This window comes from Amblyomma maculatum, chromosome 1, assembly GCF_055883805.1.
Source record: "Amblyomma maculatum isolate TAMU_Amacu chromosome 1, ASM5588380v1, whole genome shotgun sequence".
Taxonomy (NCBI): Eukaryota; Metazoa; Arthropoda; class Arachnida; order Ixodida; family Ixodidae; genus Amblyomma; species Amblyomma maculatum.
The window spans coordinates 121,725,170-121,737,373 of NC_139344.1; the positions used below are offsets into that span (position 1 = coordinate 121,725,170).

The 12,204-nt window shown below is 53.2% G+C and overlaps 1 protein-coding gene across 4 annotated transcripts in view; it reads right to left on the reverse strand.

The window, feature by feature from the left end:
* The window catches only part of tna (Zinc finger MIZ domain-containing protein tonalli), a 254,780-nt gene that overhangs the window by 178,501 nt on the left and 64,075 nt on the right, over positions 1-12,204 (reverse strand). For 2 of the 4 annotated variants that reach the window (XM_084588928.1, XM_084588926.1), the window contains exon 2: positions 245-304. The exons of the other annotated variants lie outside the window; for them this stretch is intronic. The gene's annotated coding sequence lies outside the window, so the exon portion shown is untranslated. The remainder of the gene's footprint in view (positions 1-244; positions 305-12,204) is intronic. 4 annotated transcript variants of the gene reach the window in all.

Genomic DNA, 12,204 nt, shown 5'->3' on the forward strand with positions numbered 1-12,204 from the left:
TCCTTATAGTTCAAGGTACAAAGCGACAACGATTGACTCTGCGGCTCGATGTAGAAACTGCGTCAAACGTAATTTATCCTGCATCCAATTTGAGAGGCGCTTTGGTGAGTTTTAATGGTGGCGTCTGGCCAAGCCAGCACCAATCAGGCCGCTGACTCTGGCCTGTCACATCCATTATAGTTACTTCTCGGTCCGTACATATTGCCGGCCACTGCTATGCGAAGATGGGACGTCCTCTACTCACCTCCGTCACTCTTCAACTCAGCTGGCCAACGGCGTGAACTAGAGTCAGCAGTCTCGGCCTCTGCACGAGGAAAATAAAAATAAAATGCAGTTAGCCACGAGTATGTATCCCTAAGGCAGTTTCCAGGGAGACCCTCAGCTGTATTGAACAGCGTTACTATGCACCGGTCACATGTTTGAACTGAGGCACAGAGCTTCACGATTGCTGTGAGCTGGCTGGCGTCAGCTGAGCGGGAACCCGACTGGCAAGCATGTCCACATGTAAAAGTCGGTCTTTGACTGGCTTGCACTGTCGCATCGTATGTTATTGCGTAGCTGCCCGGCTCATGGACACTTGGATACATAGAAATAGTTTCCAGCCGTGCGAATTCATGCACCGGTCACATGTTTGAACTGAGGCACAGAGCTTCACGATTGCTGTGAGCTGGCGTCAGCTGAGCGGGAACCCGACTGGCAAGCATGTCCACATGTAAAAGTCGGTCTTTGACTGGCTCGCACTGTCGCATCGTATGTTATTGCGTAGCTGCCCGGCTCATGGACACTTGGATACATAGAAATAGTTTCCAGCCGTGCGAATTCATGCACCGGTCACATGTTTGAACTGAGGCACAGAGCTTCACGATTGCTGTGAGCTGGCGTCAGCTGAGCGGGAACCCGACTGGCAAGCATGTCCACATGTAAAAGTCGGTCTTTGACTGGCTCGCACTGTCGCATCGTATGTTATTGCGTAGCTGCCCGGCTCATGGACACTTCGATACATAGAAATAGTTTCCAGCCGTGCGAATTCACGTAAGCTGATCCCAAAACTCTATTGGTTCTAGGATGCGACGTGGTTGTTTCTTAGCCTCCGTGAGTGCAACAAAACTTTAAAAAGACTCTTCGAATTTCTATAGTTATCAGACGCCGCTACTTCTACCCGGAAAAGAATCCGCTTCTAGCGCTTAAATCCCTCTTAATGCGATGGTCCGCATGAGATGGATACCAAGGTCAGCACTAGACTGCCAATCACAGCGGATGCTACGCTCTCCGGACAGCGCCGGCTGGCCAGACAGGTGTTGAGCAAGACGAAAATCATTTGCATTTTAACCGAAGGAAGCATTATGCTTATTGGTAGCGAGCTCTCTGGCAGTGCCACTCTCCACATCCTAGAAAAAAAAAAAAAAAAAACTCTACCGGCCGGAGAACGCATACTCTCTTAAAGAAAAGGCAACACGCATACAAAGGCACGGAACCAAGGAGGCGATGACAGCCCGATTATAAATAAATAAATAAATAAATAAATAAATAAATAAATAAATAAATAAATAAATAAATAAATAAATAAATAACGCGGAGAAGAACAAAACTGGAAACTAAACACGGCATAAGACAAGCCACGAAAGTGGTAGTTTTAACTGACGGTACCACAGTTATATTACCGCTCATTTTGTACTGACTCTCCGCTTTTCATGGGCCGCCACTCCAAGGCCGCCAAGACGCGTCGAACCTCAAAACGTATTCCCATATATGACAGCACGAGGTTTCGCCCTGCATTAAACTCACGACGGATGCGCACCTAACCGAATTGCGGGATTAATCCCGAGCGAGCCTTGTCAAGGCTCCAGTTTTGTTAGTTCACGCCGCCACACTGCTCATGGATCTTCACTCCATGCAGAAGTTGTATGTTTTCATTATCGCAAAGGGAAACGGCGCACGCATCAACCACCGTGCAGTACGTTCCACTCCTGCCATAGAGCTATCCAACTTCCGTTTACCGCGAGTTTAGGCAGAACAGTTACAAGGAGCTGTGCACCATGCCTCGTCATTGCAAGCATTTGAGGTAGAGTGAAGGTGTGGAAGTTCTCTCCAGAAAAACAATTGCACTTCGTCGTATTGACAAAGGAATGTCAGTTCGAACACAGCGGACGCTCGCCAAACTACCCTCTCCATGCGTCCTTTTTTCTTCTTTTTTTTTTTTTTTTTTTTCCTGGCTTTCAGCGCTTCAAGGTGGCGGAACCTCGGAAGCGCAAAGCGCAAACCGGCGGAAAACGAGCACTCGACTCGAGAGGAGAGGGAAGGAGCCTTCTGAGGGCTCGCGACATCAGGGCGCGCAAGCCCGCGCCAAGCGGCCTCCACCCGCAGATGCGCGAATCAATATCGCGATTCCCGCGCAGGAGAGAGCACTCCCCTCCCTCGCCGGCGGTGGTGCGACCTGCCGGGGCCGGTTTCTCGACCCATCAAGACCGCCGCGATCCGGACAGATCGCGGGATCAACGCCACGCAGCCGCGGAGGGGCCGAGCGAGCCCGCTAATCGATCACCCGCGGAGGTCACGCGGAGCGCAGCAAAAGCAAACCCGCTCCGACGACGGCATCGTGCTTGGGATTACCACTTTTTAGGGCCACTCCTCTCCGCGCAACCAGCAGCAGAGCATCCCCACCTCCTCGACGCGCGAGTAGCGAAGCGACACTTGATCTTCAAGTTTGGCGCCGGCTCCTTTCTCCCTTCCCTCATCCCGCGGGAACAAAGCGCGCGCGCTGCCTCCTCCGTCGCTGCGGCGGTTCACCGACGACCAGTTGCGCTGCGACGCGGTGCAGAGGAGCCTCGCCGGATCACTTCGTCAACGCCTTGACAGCGCTGGACCAGGGTGCGCCAACAAATCGCCCATGCATAGCCTTCTCGAAAGGCGAAGCCACCGTCGATCCGCCGTCCAAGCGGAAGAACACTCGGCTTCCTCCCTGTCTCAGAAAGAAGAAGCGGGGGAAAAAAAAAAAAGAAAGAAAGAAACCTGGCGTTCTATATTTTTTGGATAAACTGCAGTTATATCTACTACGGCCTCCTCAACCCGCACTGAACGCAAGGCTTTTAACCAGCTGTTTTGGACGAGGAAATTGACCGCTTTTTCCGCATTACGCGGTAGTACTCCAAAAAATGCTGTGGGGCGTTGTTAGCAATAAACAAGACAGTGATGCTTAAGGAGTCATTATTCACACTCGAGTAGACAATACCTTCGCAATGTTTATCAGCGCCTTTAACTGACTCTGATTTATTCTCATTGATTTACTCATTCTCGACTATGGTCAACCTCTCATCGCTAATATCAGGTGGCGATTCGTCAAGAAAACAGGATATAGTAGGCAATTATCCCACTTAATTGATTTCCGAAAAAACACAAGTCTGAGATATCGTGCGTTCCTTTCTTATTATCAACGAAAGGTCACAAATTTCACACGTTGATAGAAAACGAAAACGAGCAGAACTGCAGCGATATTATCTGCAGTGCTAGTTATGCGTACCAAGGGCTTCTGGAGGTGCTCTCCGCACTCCACGCCCATTACAGCGCTAAAACATTATCCGTTATCAGACCTTCTCCGTCAACGAGCGTATAAAATGTTTCGAAAGCTCGCAGAAAATGAAGCACGAAAGGGCACGCTGCGCTCAGCGTAGCACCTCGGTGGAAGGGGAAAGAGTCAACGTGCGACGTGACTCTGTTCGGTGAGTTGATAAACAAAACGACTTTCGAGGTCAACATTCAAGTGGGAAAGAGCAGTGGGCGCGTGGAGCGTACGTGAGAAGTAGTGGAGCGGATAACGCCGGCGGTCGACTTCCGCTGATCTCGGAATGCCGGAACAGCGCGAAAATGCTCCTCAGAGCGAGTCACGTGCGAGTGTTGTCAACATCGCGGACTGCCGAGCAGCGTCGCTCCGAGGGGGCGCCACTTGACGCGGCGGGGCACGCCGACGCGAGCCCCGGCGGCAGAGATGGACGACAGCACCGAAATAGAGGAGAGGCTACGACAAATTGCGACATTCCGGGCAGCGACGAGAGGCGAGCACGCAGCCGATTTAGATCCGCGCGAGACCCCGGCCTGCCGAGCAAAATACAGCTCCGCCGATCGCAGCGGGCAGATAGTCCCAAACAACCTGCCGCCGCTCCAGCAGCCCAGGGAAAGCGTTCCCGACGGCAGTCGTTTAGTCAACGTGCTGGCTCTGAAGCAGCGACCCATAAACACATACACAGAAAAAGTGACTAAGAACTCATCAGCTAGCCAGCTGATCACGGTACCAGACACCATAATGCCTCTCGAACGCAAATGTCGGCGCCGCGCAGATCGAACGACGGCTGTCAAGCCGAAATCACGCGTGCGCCTTCGTTGCTACGGTATACCTATGACCTATCTCAGCGAATCTCCAAATGTACTGAAACGTCACGATGAGCTCACCGCGCACGGCCGAAACGTAATAAAAAACAAAAAAAAAAAACAAAAAAACTAAGCGATAACGGCAGCTGCATACCGTGAAGTAATCAATGCTGTCGTGTCCTGCAGCCCTCAAGTCAGGTCTGACATTTAAGAGCTGCGCGAACGAACGGTGCCTTCCTGGCGCGCGCGATCTCGCTCTCGCCTCCTTTGGTGCCGCTGCGCAACAAATGAGAGCACAGAGGCGCAACACGTCTTCGCGGTGGCATGTCAGCAGACAGCACCGGTCGTCGCCGCACTGCAGAAATTGGATGAAATCGTCCCACACTGGCGTCGTATGTAACCAGCAAAGCGCTGCAGTGGAGCGTGACATGACGGCAAAGTTAGCGTTAAACGCCCCTCCCAACTCCATTCTTTACTGCGGCGGAGAGTGCTGGGAAGAGATGTCGCCCCCACCCCTCCACTCTCTAGGCACAAACACACATGTGCGCGCGCGCACGACGAAAACGCGAGATCAGATATAAGACTAGAGCAGCGAAACTCTCCTCGAGCCCTCTCCCCGAATCGCACCCGCTACCGGTGCTCCGGTAACGTCGAAAATCGCGGAGCCCTGGTCTGGAAGGCTATGCCAGGGCGCCTGGAGCTACGTCATAGGGGTGCGTGCCATTGTGCGACGCTGCCGAGAGCAGGGAATGCGCGATCGTCACACGGGAAAGCCGGGTCGCTCCCGCACCGCCGGCTCCCAGCGCCACGTTCCTCCTCTCGCTGGCTTTGCAGGGCATCGCTGGAGGGGCTTGGCTCGTTTCGCACACTCGCCGCTACGGGAGGCGAGGAGGGGCCCGGGTCTGCCTTGCGACTGAAGACCTATGGCGCAAACAGCGAAACATCATGCGGCAAACTGGAGGAAATGAGCGTGGTGATCCCGCTTTCGCTTTCTTTTTTTCTTTTTGCTGCATGCACGCTGTTTGGAGTGTAATGTGACGAAAGTAAATTTGGATGCTGCAAAGTTCCAGTAGATATGAAACAACCGCAGAAAAAAAAAAATTCAGGAGTAAAAGAAAAGCCGCCCAACTGTGCGCAACTATGAGGCTCGATATCGACGTCAATTGGCATGCAGTGTGACTGCGAGTAGGCAATAACAACAATTAGCCAGCGATCCATGCTTTTTGCAACTCGGTTCTCCTCTGACAACCGGCTAAATTTTAAGACACGCGTATGCTGGACATGTAATAAGCATATCACATTGTGCGATGAAGAGGGCCAAGCTGCCAAAGATCGGCTTAAGGCCCTGCCTTTCTCTCGGACGCTCCACCCACTGGTTGTGAAAGGAGGACGGCAGTGATAACAAGAAAATTTCGGGTAAAGAAAGTCTATGCGCCCAACCTCGTGAACGAATTTCCCGCTTTTCCACGATAAACAATGTCAGAATAGCAGGCAAAACCCGAGGCCATTAAAGCATCGAACAGTGTTGCACTCCCTCCCAGTTGTTGCATGACGGCCACGTTCACGAAGAAATGCCAGTGATATTCGACTTGGGCCGCAGAAGCCTCTAGGAATGAAAAACGCGCGATTACGCCGCAATGGAGCGTCTCCCGAAGACGTAGGAAGAGTGGACAAGGTCAGAGGTCGATCGGCTAGGTGCTACACGAACCCCTCCCGCTCCAGTAAAACGAGCAACAGCGCCACCCATCGGGGACGACAGGCATATCAACTGTTAAATACAGACATAGCAAAGTGGTAGCAGCGACGAGACACACTATACTGTGCCCCGTTTCTTCAACGCAGCGCCATGTCGCATCAACTAACCAAATGCATCACCTTAGTTAAGCCAAGGTATATACATATCACAGCTACTGAGCACACTGCGCCACGCCAATAACCCCTTTCACTGAAATAGGCAGAGGCAGCACCGGGCAGCAGAGACAAGGGTCGGCGGCAAGAGCCGGAGCGCGTGCCCCCGGGGCAAGCACATTTTTTCTCCCTCGGGTCGCGGTGCCTGACCCGACGAGCAACGACCTGGCGGCGCCCACAAAGAGGCCCGCGTCTATGTTAAATCACTGTCCCATAGCAGGCACCCAAACGGCGCGCAGTTGTTTATGGTCGCTGCGGGGCCGCCTGTCAGGCCAGGTTGCGCTAATTCTCGCCGCGCCCTCCTCCTGTGTCGATGGCCTGGCGGGCCCATTGTCTCAACACCATCGCGCGTGAGACGGGCACATGCCGGAAGACCGCAGACGCCCGTCAAGAAAGCGACGCCCGTGGCTACTCGGGCCTCCGCACGGAACCTGTTCGCCGAGGGAGGAGGCGTTCTCCTCCTCGCGGCTGACGCGCGTGTTTATATAGTGGTAGCACCGTAAGCGAGACCATCACCGCCCCCCTCCTCCTGGTCGAGGCGCTCCGGGGGTTCCGCTTCGTTGCCCCGCTCGGCGCCGCGGCCCTCGCCTCCACCGACGTCGCCTCAGCATCCGCAACAGTACTGGGTCAGAACCAGCCGTGGCGTTAACATCAGCCGAAATACCGAAAAGAACAGGTATGCACGCTCGCTGCGCGGTAGCAAGGACGATGGAGCAGTGGATACTAAGCGCACGACAGCTCGCCACCCAGCAGTTTACGCGCACACGCAACATGAATCACTGCCTTCGCTGAGCACGCTGGCTGTCATTCAACCACCATGCTTCTAACACGAATTTTATAATCGCGGGTTGCAATTCTGCTGCCACTTGTGGCAGTCGGATGCTTGGCTGCTGTGAGCTGGTCAATGCTGCGTTTCTGCTGCTAACGTTACTGAGTAAGCCACCTCTTCCCCGAGATCAAGCTTATGCAGGATACGGGGCTCGATCAAACCCATAATAAGTTGAAAAAAAAAAAGAAAACGTTACTGTAAAATAAGAAGACAGCATACTTTTAAATGGTCAAATCAGCTGTCCTTAAGGACTTCCTAACGTGCGTGCAAAGTGGGCACACAGTTCACCGTAATTGCCATTTCAAGAAACCGAAAATGCGATATATCACGGTTTCCACAATCAATTCTCAGCCAACTTGAATAAACGACGTTGCGTCCATGCTCACTGCCGACTTCAAAATTGGTTTCGGTTTACGGGGTGCAACGTGATGCCGTAGTGGAGGATTGCAGAAATTTCGACCACCTGGGGTTCTTTAACGTGCCCTGACATCGCACAGTACACAGGCGCCTTACTTTTCGCCTGCATCGAAAAGCGGCCGGGATTCGATACTGCATCCTTGGACACAGCAGTCGAGCGCCCTAACCACTGCCCACCGCGACAGGCATTTCAAAATCAGGAGCTGTACATAATAGATAACGTCAACGATACCAGCCACCAAGCCAGCGGCAGTAACGCGCACGTGTTGAACAGGCATCTTAAAGGCGACGACGCATGACGGGAAAGTAGGCAGGCAGACATTAAATGACGGTTCGTCAAGAATCCGATTTTTCGCACAGCGCACGGCTACCAGACAAGCAACAGCCCTAAGAAACCCAACCACACAGGACGCCAGGGCGACGAGAGTAGCAAATATACAGAGAGGTTACCGCATATGAAGAAAAGCAACGAGGGGAGCAACGCCACGTGAGAAAGAAACACGAGCATGAAATACGCGCGTTTGGGGTAGAGAGTGAGAGCAGCGGTGAAGGGAGATCATAAAAGAGCCTGCGGGTAAGCCAGCCGGAGAGATGAGAACGAAAATATAAAGGAGGAGAATTGGAAGGGAGAGAGGTCGAAGGAAAGAAGGATGGGAGAAACACACCCGCGAAGAGAAGAGAGAGACCGAAATGTGGTCAGTTTCGCAGCCCGCCCTGCGAGTCCGCCTGCTCCCGCCCGTGATTTACGTTCAACGACCGGCATGCGACACCCGAAGCGAACGGAGGTACACGCCGCGTATACGAGAGGGGGCCGCTGCGCATCGCGCGCACGCAGAAAAGGAAGCCGGAGGGAGCACCGTGAGGGAGAGTGCGACGAGGGACGGAGTCAAAAAAGAGAGCGCCACAGCGAGGAGGCGACCGCGCGCGGATCTCCCCTCTCGCCGCGATATAAACACACATAGCCACGAACAAAGACGCGTCGAGGGGAGCAGGGGCCAGCCGCCTCCCCTCGTCCCGATGAAGGAGCCGCCGCCGCCGCTACTTCGTCAGAGTGGCGTACAAACTGTGAGGAATGCGCGTCGGGCCGCGTGCGTGCGTGAGCGGAGGCGAGTCCGCGAAAAGTCGCCGCCGCCGTACTCTGGCGGAGTACCTCTCCCTCCGCGCCGTTCACGCCGGCCAGCCTCCTCCTCCTTAGTCCGTGCGGCTCCGCGCGTGGCGGTTCTCTCTCACCCCTCGCGCGGTAGGGGACCCCGCGACGAGGAGGTTGCCTGCCGCCTAGTCGGTCGGCAACTGCTACCTACAATCCGGCAGCTCCTCCTCGCGCCGCGCTCTCTACAAATAGTCAAGTGTCCCTCCTTGCGCCCCTCGCGCGCTCAGTGTCGGCAGCTCTAGGCTGGCAACAGTGTGCGCAGACTCGTTACTTGATTGGGAGCGATAATTTAATCGTGTTTTGCGACGGCGCGTCAGTTTGCGTCCTCCCGGGCTCGCCTGCCATCCGCAAGCCACCCAGCTCCACTCAGGGACTGCGTTTTTCTGGTGCTTACCTTTTCGCGCAGCTCTCTTCTACCCTCGCGCACCCTGGGGACCGAAGTGGCGCCGGAGCTATGCTAATTAGCCGACTTTCCGCACTTGTCGCTGTGCGCTCAACGCGTTCTCGTCCAGCTTGCTTTCTCGTTCGGCCAGCCCCGGGCGCTGGCCCGCTTTCCCGACCACTTATTGACCATTTCTCCCTACGGATGGCATAAAAACGCGCTCTTGGGGCGGCCTGTGGGGAAGTTCTTGAAGCCCAATCCCCAGCGCACTTAGCGACTGCACTCTGCAAGAACATGTGGTAGCAGATCTTCTCAATTCCCTTGAAGATAGATGCTTGCCAATAATTGCCTTATCTTCCTTATGAAAAGCTCCAAGGTTCCATTTTAAGATGTTCGCCAAATTTTTTACTGTGTGATCACTGGCCCACATCAAAATTCCGATCACTGAAGGCGACCGCTTTAAACGCTCGAATTAAAATTGGAGCGCGAGAATTGCGCGACAATGCCACTAAGTGCACTGTTGAATATTAGGAAGCAGGAAGATCTAGCGCACTGTGCAGGTGCTTCTACCAATCACTCATAAATTCGACGACAGCCACTTCACAACGCGTGCTTGATTCTGGAGTCTGCTAATTAACAAGCCGGCAATTCAGACACCACAGAAGGTAACTTCCCATATCAGCGGATCATTTCAGCAACCTCCTTCCAAGCCTCAGCTCTGCATAATTTTGTGGCCATTGGATTGTGAATTTTAAATCTCTAGACGGGAGATTAGAGCATCTCCCATCTTAAATTAGGCGAAAAAGCTTTCCGCGGTGTTCGTGTAACTGAGACTACAAGTGCAGAAGGCGTTATCAGACCGAAATTGTAGGGATGCAGATTTTTTTTTTCTCGATTCCTTGCGCCGCGGCTGCATGGATTCACAAGCGCGTAAAAAAAAAAAAAACAAAAAAAAACGCAGCGCATTACATTTATTACTTGTATTCAGCAGGCGGCGAATAACCAGAGACAGATATGTTCCCGGCTAGCAGAACACGTCCGCGCAAACGTCGTGGAACCGCTGTGCTCCGCACCGTAATCACACCCACTGTTTTTACAGCACCGCTTCCCACCGCCAATATGCTTCCCCGCAAACCACACGCGTGAACTGGCGACGGGGTCGCCCGAACGCATTCTTCTTGGAGCGGGCAGCTTGTACGAGCTCGGTCAAGCCGTTCGTCCAGTGGTGAGCTCGGCTGAGCATGCACAGAAAAAAAGAGAGCAGAAAGAAGGCGCCGAATGCAGCAGTCGGCGAAACGGGGCAAGGGAATCTGCAGAAGAGCACAGACTGTGATGATAGGAGGCCGTGGAAGAGGAGGGACTGGCCGGAGAACTTCATAGATTTGTGGCTGCGACCTTGGGGGTTTCCGGTTCGCGCGTCCCTTAGTCGTCCTGGGCTTCCCCCTCTCCCTGGGACGGACGCTGCCGCCGCGGTGAACTCAGGCTGCGGCGGTGAGCAGGCTTCTTCTGGGCTTGCGCAAGTGGCTGATGCCGTGGGGCGCGCGACGACCAGTCCCCACTCCGCTCGCCAGGCGGTGAGCACTGCCTACAGCTACGCACACTGAGCGGCATTCGGGACACGCAAGTGCCCGCTCGGATGATGCGCGGCCAGCGAGGTGATCCAGGCAAGAAATGCTTCCCACCGCGGAAGCAAAAAAAAAAAAAAAAAAAAAAGAAAGAACGCCAGTCCTTACGATTCCAGAATTGTGAGGGCTGGGACATTGAAGGCGTTAAGTACTCGCACTTCATTACACTCCGCAGACAATACGCGACCCTGTACACACTTCATCGTTGTCATCCCGCTCGCACGACATTAGCCAATCAAACGCCACTTTAAAGGGATACTGTGAACAAATTTTAGCTGGCTTCTGACTTGTAACGATACGGTAGCGAGCGCTCCAATAGCGAACATTCAGGCCACTCTGACCGAAACAGAGCGCTTAGAGCTGGAAGAGACCATAAAGTTAAAACGAGCTGTCGCAATTAGTGGCCGATTTCGCAAGTCGGCTCCCATCTTTTAGTGCGGACCTAAGAAGTTACGCTACGCAGCCCTTCTTCACCTGAAAGCGATGGTAACCTGAGCATTTCGGCATTGACGTCATGGAATGGAATCGGTGGTCGGGAATAATTTGCTAGCCGAAGAAAGCGTCGTACGAACCACTGCCGCAAAGAGCCGAAGAAGCATTGCTTTTGTGGTTGTTTACCGAGGGGAGCAATAATAAGATAAAGTTTTCCTCCATGTCCCTTTAAGCATTGGCGGACCTAAGAACGGGGGGATGAAAGCCGCCCCAAGAAGAGAGAGATTTTCGCTGGTAAAATCACGGGAACTATTAACCAAACTTTTTTGAAGCGAAAAGTTCTAGAAATGCATTGCGCAAATAGGATCCCATACGCCTCGAAAATCGCTCCTTCAGAGAAACAGCCATCAATCCGCCGCTGGCATCGAAGATCATGAGTTAAGACACTGCACCAATCTGCCCATTCCCGAAAGCATCGTTATCCCTCCCACATGCATCGTGGTACATCTTGGGAAAACGGATGTTCGCCAGTTGACCTTGGGAAAGCTTTTTCTGCGTCGAGTACAATTCAAGAGTCTTTCAAAGCCTGAAGACGCTTCCAGTTTGTTTCAGGCTACCACCTGACACGCCTTACGTGGGTATAAATCCAGCTGCGCATTTCCAACCCACGTAAACACGAAATATAAGGCGAATGAAAGGATTTGCGTGAGAATCTGGGAGCGAGCTCTTTGATCTCGGCTCCGGAAACAAAGATGTGGCTAAATCGAATCGCGCAGCAGTTTCTGGACAGTTCGATCCTACACAACAAGACCTATTGAACTGATCACAGTCAACAAACTTGAGCACAAATTGAGGCAGGGCACTGAGCATGGGTGGTCTTCTTTGCCCCTTTCTCAGCCTTCGAATACCGGGAATGGAACAGTAGCAAAAGAGGGGGAAAGCGGCGGTTGCAACGCGCAGCGCGACATCAGAGACAGGCAAGAAGCAGCACCGTTGTTTCAAGAGAGCGTGATAAGCGATCATCACTCAACCGTAACGGGAAAAAGGGAAGAAGGCGGACCACGCGAAAGGGAACGGTAAAAAAAAAAAAAAAAAAAAA